The 8,658-nt window shown below is 33.3% G+C and overlaps 1 pseudogene; it reads left to right on the plus strand.

Annotated features, from left to right (window-relative positions):
• The first annotated feature begins 6,640 nt into the window (after window positions 1–6,640).
• On the plus strand, window positions 6,641–8,408 carry LOC131641156 (KIN14B-interacting protein At4g14310-like; annotated as a pseudogene).
• The last annotated feature ends 250 nt before the right edge of the window (window positions 8,409–8,658 follow it).

The raw sequence follows: 8,658 nt of genomic DNA on the forward strand, positions 1-8,658 counted from the left end.
AGCACACGGAAGGCCGTATGTAGTTCTAATGGTGCACCCACATAAAGAACTATCCGCCCCCGTGGTCTCTGACCGCTTAGCTTCATGAAACAAAAAATTCAAACCCGTTCGAGATATGTTGTAAATCAATTGGGAGAATAGAATTTGGCCCTTATACCGGTGTTCCATGACCGTCTTGCTCCGACCGAACGATGTTTGAATTTCATTGTGTTGATTTTCAAGCATTTGATTCACGGTGTCCCACCCGCGACACAAATCTCCCTTACTATCACCCAACCACCTCTTGAAGACCGCATGTGCGGATTCAACTCGGTTAGTCGTGGTGCAACCAAGATGTCTAACCCGATTTGTCCAAGCGCACACGACTTTTTCTCTAACTTTGTCAAGAATGGTGGATTCGACGTAATGACAAAATGTCCTAATGGAACCACACAAAGACCTAAAGTGTACCAATTTCTCGGTATAATCCTCTTCGGAGTATGCATCCAAAATTCCCCTCCATGCCGCCATTATCCTATCAACCACAACACCGGCTTTGACAAATTTACCATTTTCATCCAACCTATCTTTTGACCCAACCGCGGGTTTCAACTTGCTTCTCACGTTGCAAGTTATGTGATACCGGCAAAGTAAAGCGGTAGATGTCGGGAAGACGGTATCGACCGCATTCATCAAAGCATTGTCCCGATCAGTGACAACGACGTTTGGCATAACCTCTTGATCAACTAACAAAGACTTGCAAATTCCCAAGGCCCACGTAAAGTTTTCTTCTTTTTCACACTCCAAAAAAGCAAACCCCACCGAATAAGTCTTGTCCGTCGAGGTCACACCGACGATCTCTAGAAGAGGAAGCCTATACTTGTTTGTCTTGTACGTCGAATCCATGACTAGAACGGTTGGAAATGTGTTGAACAATTTGATACTTTCGGGATGAGTCCAAAAAATATCACGTACGGTAACTTTGTCCTCGGAGGTTCGGAAGCTTGAAACGTAATTGTTATTGCCTAGAAGTTTCAAAAGTTGTTGCATTTCCGACCGAGGGCCCATATTCAAAACCTTGAGATTGTGCCGTTCATTGTAAACTTGCTTGATATTTGAAACGCTATCCGGTTTCTTACGCTTCAAATCGGCAAGTATGTTGCGAGGCGCCACTTTGACTATCGTTAGGTCCGATATCACATTCCTCTCTTCGCGGGACAAACGACACGCCATTGGATGCCCGTGTAACTTGACATCCAAGGCATGATTATGCATTCCACAAATTACGGTTAACCGCCACAAATCATCAACCCTCCGAGTGGCACGCAACTTAAACGGACACCCGCACTTTCTCGATCCCGTGTCCTCGTGTTTTAGCACACGGTTTGATTGCACATAACTACCACCACGTTCGCAATTCAAAACAACGAAAGCTTTCCGCCTACTATTTCCGTTGTCCGACCTTAAAATGACAATTCCAAATCCAAGTTTACTAGCTTCGTTTCGAACCCAATCAATCAATTGTTCTCGACTAACGAAGCTCCGATCATTTGTAAAATGTTGCCTAACATCGACCGCATTGATCATAGGAGTAGCGTCAATAACCGGATCGTTATTAACGTTGACAATTTCCGGATTTAATACTCCATCGTCTTGCACAATGTTGTCCGGATGCACCATACCTAGCAAATGCAAAAATTAACAAAATTGGCCAAAACTGTTTTTTTTAAACTGCCAGGGCATGTTTCGGAAGTTCATTTCCGAAATTTGTTAGGTAATATATTTCGGAAATGAACTTCCGAACCATATCAGTTTTCAGCATAAATTTGTTGAATCAATGTAGTGAAATAGGGGATGAAATGAGAGATGTTTACCTGAAATTGTAGCTTTCTATGCCCCCTTTAACATGATCAACGGTTTGAAACTTGCTTTTAGGGCGAAAAATTGATGGAGATTGATAGGGTTTAGAGAGGGTTTTGATAAGTTTTTGGAGAAAAATGATGAAAAAGTGAAGGAGGGAAATTTGTATATGCAGCAACAGTTTCGGAAATGAACTTCCGAAAATATGCACGGATTTTGAATTTTTTTTAGTTCGGAAATGAATCTCCGAAAACATCAAATTTTTGATGTTTTCGGAGATTCATTTCCGAACTAAAAAAAAAAACAAAAAAACAATAACTTCGGAGATGCATCTCCGAAGCAGGGGCAGTTTTGAGATTTCGCTGGGGGTTTCCCCCATAGGGAGGTGGGTAAAGAAAAATTCTTTTTCTAAGCTTCGAATAAAAAATAATCACATGTACTTATTTGTTTTCTTACGGAAATATAAGTGTCTTCTCATAAATTTAACAATGAAAATAAAAATCTGTGTACTTAGAAGTATTAATGATGTTGCATTGCCATAAAATTTTAACTATCCATAAAGTGTACAACACCCGTAATACTTCTAAGTATAATAAATTGTATTTCTATTGTGCAATTAATGGGACATTTATTATCATGTAAAAATGAATAAGTAAGTGTGGAGTTATTTTATTAGAAACGAAGTAAAATAAAGTAAATAATGTTGAAATTTTTTAATAAAACAAACGTAATATAATCTTATTGACATAGATCAAAAATAAAAACAGTGAATCCTCATAAATTTCAACCAAGAAACATACGGCCACAAATTTATTCCAATGTGGTAAAACATTTGTATGTATGTTCGTAATTTCAAGAAAACTATAATATTTTCTCTGATTTTTTTGTTATTCCAAAAATATTTTTTTTATTGATAAACTTTTGTTAATTGTATGTAACTTAGAAACTATTACTCAACTAGAATTTATAAATAAGAAATACTTCTAGTATTTATAAATAAGAGAAAAAGTTACTATTGATAGTAAAAAGTAGTATTATCAAAATATCAGAAGCAGTTAAAAAATAAATAAATAAATACACTTAGAAACAGATCCATCCACTCTTTGTTAATAATTGGAAGTAAATAGGTAAATATATGTTTATGGATAGTTTCTTCCATTTATTGTTAATTCTATGCATGTTAAGCTATTGATAAAAAAACAACATAATTTATATTGGATCAATTATGTTAAATAAGAAAAGACGTATATAAAATTTCATATACATAACATGTAATTGTTGAATTGTGTGTCATAATGGATGCATTTGGTATTTTCAACAATCAAGCAATTTAAGATTTATCTTTAAATAACTACATGTTTCAATTTATGAACAAAAACTTCTCAAATAACATTACACTCCCAATTGGTTATTATAGTTTAACTTTAAAATCAAGATAAAAAAAAAAAAAAAAACTCTAACCCTAATTATAAAACATGTATAAGGATTATGAAAAACAACGAGCAAGTTAACGAGGTCAAATATACATACTATCTGAATAAAGAACAATATATATTTCAATTTAAAAGATTACTCACCATTTAGTTATAATAATTCATTTCTAAGTCTTGAGCTGCACATGTCAGTAATGTATTTAATGTATCAGACAACAGTTTAGAAAACATATACATGAAACTGTTATAAAATTATGAACACACATACAAATGTTTTACCACGCTGAAATAAATTTTTAGCCATATCTTGCTTGGTCGTAATTTATGTAGATCTAATATTTTTCTTTTCAGTCTATGTCAATAAAATTTGATTTAAAAACCTCCAACATGATTTAAATTATTTTACTCTGCTTTGAATAAAAAGATATTCACATTTACTATTCATAATTTAAAGGACCATAAATGTATACTTTTAAATTGGACAATAGCAAAACAACTTATTGTACTTAGAATAATAGTATTATTTATGTTGTGTACTTTTTAAACATTATTCTACAATAAATTGTATATACATAGTCATTTATAAGTAGACATTTATGTTCATATAAAAAAGAATAAGTAAATGTGAATATTTTTTATTAGAAGTAGAGTAAAATATAGTAAATAATGTTGAAGGTTTTTTAATAATCATTCCCTTTGTTATTTTTTATTAATTAAATTAAGTGTTTTTTATATGATTTTTAAAATCACTACAAGAAAATTGATGTCTAGTGACGGACTAAATCAGTCATTAGATATTTAGCATCCGTAGCATCCACTTTTTATTTCAATGACACTCACTTTGAGCCTCAACTTTAAGAGAGAAGATGCAATTGAGCTTGTTTAAGAATTATAAAATGTAGAAATTATATAAAAAAAATCATCTCTCTGCTTTAAATTTGAAAATAACATTAGCTTTATGCATATATTATAGAACTACAATTATACGTTAACTTCTATTCTATCACTAAGCAACGTTCAAATGAAAATCAATTAAATTATATTAAGTTGTTGTTACCTTGTAATAATTACTTCTTGTTCCTCTCTCATTGTCACCCATCTATGAGGTCAAAGATTATCCAGCTACGAGGTCAAAAATTGATTTGAGAGGAGAATGAACCTCTGGTACTTTTGTGGAAGACGTAACCCAAACTAGGTATATCAATTATAGCAAACGATTTAAATATATGAGTATTTAATTTAGATACATTGACTATAGGATTTCAGCCACGAGATCTAACGAGAAAAGTGGTTGTGGTGTTTTGAGCATCCGTTGATTCCGTTGTTGCCGAGTAAACAGTACATATGTATGATAATGGCTTGATTTTAGGGTTGTTGCTAAGTAAAAGGCAGTTGGAATCATGTGACGTGTATTATGGATGTTAACTTTGTTTTCCTATTTGAATCTTAAATTTAGAAAGATAATTACAAATCATTTCAGTTTAATACTAATTAATTAAAAACTTTTTTTGTTTAAGAAGTAATCATAAATTACTAACAAATTCAAGAATTTAGTTACAATTTTTTGTTTAATTCAAATATATCTATTTTTTTACTGTAAGCGAGAATCTATTAAAAAGAGAACCTAAGTTCTCAAAGATAAAAAAAAAAAAAAGTTAGAGCTCGAGAAGGAAAATTACACGCCAATTGCGACCTAAGAAAAATAAAGCAAAGGATTTCTACTAAATTCATAAAAGTTACAATTGGGTTGGACAATTTTTCCTATAAAAACCCATTTCCAAACTAACACCTTCACACTCCAAACGATATCCGAATAAAAATTAAACCAAAACTTTTTAAACATAAAAAAATTAACCATTGAGGCACCGTTAATAAAAATTCAAAGTAAAATCTTTTTTATTTCTCTAACTATTTCAATATTTGGTTTTTTTCTTAAAAAAATTCTTTTGAATAATATTTCCTTAAAGTTTTTCGTCCATTAAATTAGTGCTCTTATTAAATCCAACCATCGTAAATGAATGATCATGTTGCAAAATTTATTGACATAATGTTGTTGGTGTAATACGCATGGGACCACAATATTCATGAACTTATTTCATTTCCTTCTAGACATCCTCCTCCTAACCCTTCTAACTAGGGAGGACGAAAATACTCCTATTGCTTCTAATTAACTAGGGAGGACGGAAATAGATTAGGTATGTCTAAAGGGATATATAGCATAACTTATTTAAGACACTACGCCAAATTTGATTTTTTGTATCGCTTAATTTAATAGCACTTTTGAAGAAAGTGCTATTGAAAAGAAAAAAGAAAGTTTATAATAGCACTTTATCGCCAGACGCTATCATATGATGCTAACAATAGGATTTTGATAGCACTTTATGAAAAAATGCTATTATTAAACTTAAAAAAAATAGCACATTTTTAAAAACGCTATTAATACTATTAACTAAGATAGCATTTCCTTTAAAAGTGCTATTATTAATTTTTATAAAATAAAAAAAATAAAAAAGGGCGACTTTTCATTTAAGCACATAAAGATTTGGGTGACCGCTAAAACAAAAACATACTTCATGCGTACTATCAACCCAGCCGTTCGCTTTCATCACCATCTTCGTGAACCTCCATCTTCGTTAACCCAGCCGACCAGAAGTGCATCCTTTCACCGGTGAAACCCTATCACCAGGTGAAACCCTTTCAGTGGCCGAACCCCTTCCAACTGGAACTTCACCAAACCTCCTCTCTCGAAGAACCCAGCCATTTTGTCGAACCCCTTCAGCATCGTCGGAATCTTTGAAGGTAGGTATACAGATTCTTCTTCTTTTTGAGCTTTTTTTCTCTTGCAATCGTGTTTAGAGAGGTGAATTAGGGTAAATTTGTGTTTGATGTATATTGATTTAATTCTTTTTTTATCTTGCAATCATGTGAAATCATTCAAAAAGGGTGCCAAATGGATGACGTTTCTAGTGAATAGTTTATCCTGTATTTACATTTGGGGAGGTGGATTAGAGGAAACAGAGCCTTTTGTAAGTACCCTCGTTCTTCCTTTTCTCTTGCGATAATTTAATAGAGATTAGGGACATCAGTGACTGTTCATTTGGATCATATGACCAAAAAAATTGTAGATTTTAATATTATAACTTGAAATACTGAGCTAGAATCTAAACCATCGTTCTTGATTGAAAGAACACCGATGTCCCGACCATGTGAATGCAAGGAGACCCTAGTCCTCTATGTTTTCTGGTGAAACTTTTCTCTTTTTCAACGAAGGCTACATAGTTTCTCCTATATTTTCATCCCTATTTTATGCCTCATTACTATTATACTTTGTTTGCACTCAATTCTATGTTAAATGTTTATACTAAACCATGACATCATCCCAAAATCCTGCATCCTCAACTAATTCAATTGAGAAAGTGATTCAATTAATCACTTGTATCCTCAACTTGGCATGACTTATGCCTTGACTTATTGTAATAAACTTCTTTTTTGCTTCTTAAAAAAAAATACATTTTAAGTAGTTTTATTATAATCTAGGCTATTGAGCAATGCGAGCAATCACCAATTTGCGGCTTAGTATCTACAGCTGCGATGAAAAAAAGTCACGTTAGGATCTAACACGGACTAATGAATTTCTAATTGTTGATGATCATCTCTTTATATAAATATTATTCTGCCCATGAATCCTTGTATGATCTGTAGGCTAATATTAGCTGCTGAAAATTTATTATGCTTTTAGGAAAAATATGTATATATTCCTCCTCCAGGAGTTTCACCTAGCATATGGAGAGATTGTTGGTTAATTCGTGCTCAAAGCTCGGATGGTTGCTCTGGAAGATACTGTATGTAGTTGCTGCATCAGCTGGCAACCCAATGGAATCCGGCTTTTGTTCATGGGATTTTTACACTAAGGAAGTAAAAGCTTTCCAGCAGAAGCTAGTCAATGGTGGTATAAACCCTTGGACCTCTTGTTTTCTCTACTTGTACCTCACAGAGAGGGATGAAAGTTTTCGATGTTCGCGACGGAGAGCAAGTGATGAGGTGGGAGGTTCCAAAGCCTGTTGTTGCTATGGAATATTCTTGTCCTCTGCAGTGAAGAAATAGAGGGAAAGTAGTTGTAGCTGAAGCTGAATCACTTTCTTTGTGGGATGTGAGCTCACTTAGTCCCTAGGCTTTAGTCTCTGTTCCTTTTGGTGGTAAGAAAATTTCTGCTCTCCATGTGAACAATACTGATGCATAGCTCGATGGAGGGGTCAGGAAAAGGTGAGTTGGATTTGAACTTCTACTTCTTGCTTTTGTTATAAGTTATAACATACCATGTTTCTGAATTACTTAGTCACTATTTTAGTGTTTTCTTGTTTGCATTGCAGTAATATTTTTCTATTTTCATTTTTTGCTGCCATTTTCGTTTTAAAACTCTCACTTTCCTCTCATCGTAGCAGCTTATTTCCAGCAAACCGATATTTTTGTTGTTGTATTGCATATATGTTATAGTAGTTATCTTTCCACTAAGAAAAAATAGTGTGTTCATAATGCAGAGTAAGATCATCAGAAGCTTAAGGAAAGGATGGCGTGTTTTGTACATCAGATTATATCAATATATTAGACTTTCGTTAAGCGTTCGGCATAGGCCTCAAGATACCAAAACGCGGTGTCAACGTACAATCTATTTTCTCTCGTGGTGATTCTCTCTTCCTCGGATGCACCACTTCCAATTCAACAGGAAAAAGACAACCTTTATCACTGATACACCAATTTTCGTTGAGAAAACAAAGACTATTCAGCTCCTATGCATTTCCAGAATCCAATGTACACTCACATTATGTAGCAGTTTCACAGGTTTGGGGTAACTCTAACTTTGTCATGGGTGTTTGTGGCCTAGGACTGTATGTGTTTGACACAACAAATGATTACGTGGCATCAAGGGTTTTGAATATGGATTATGAGACTAATAATGGTGAGAATTTTAGAGAAGTTGTTGGACTTGATGACTTGTATTGGCCTTCCTTTGACTATATGGGATCTCGGTCTCTTTTGATATCAAGAGATGGATATGCTATGTGGAGGCATCTAATAGTATGATACTGATTTATGTATTTGTAGTAATTAGATGCATTAGTTAGTCTTATAAATTTTCCAAACACGAATTTGGTTTTTAAGACTTAATGTTGAACTTATGCTTTTCCATTTCCTTGCAATTCATAAAACACACTAAACAAATTTAAATATTAATTTATTTTTATACCCATATTGTTTTCTTTTCTTGGTTTGGCTATATTGAATTGATTTTATGCACTTAAAAAAATGTACTACAATAGCATTTTGTAAAGAGAGTGCTATTAATGAAATATCCTATAATAGCACTTTTAAGAGAAAGTGCTATCAA

This window comes from Vicia villosa, unplaced genomic scaffold, assembly GCF_029867415.1.
Source record: "Vicia villosa cultivar HV-30 ecotype Madison, WI unplaced genomic scaffold, Vvil1.0 ctg.003540F_1_1, whole genome shotgun sequence".
Classification (NCBI taxonomy): Eukaryota; Viridiplantae; Streptophyta; class Magnoliopsida; order Fabales; family Fabaceae; genus Vicia; species Vicia villosa.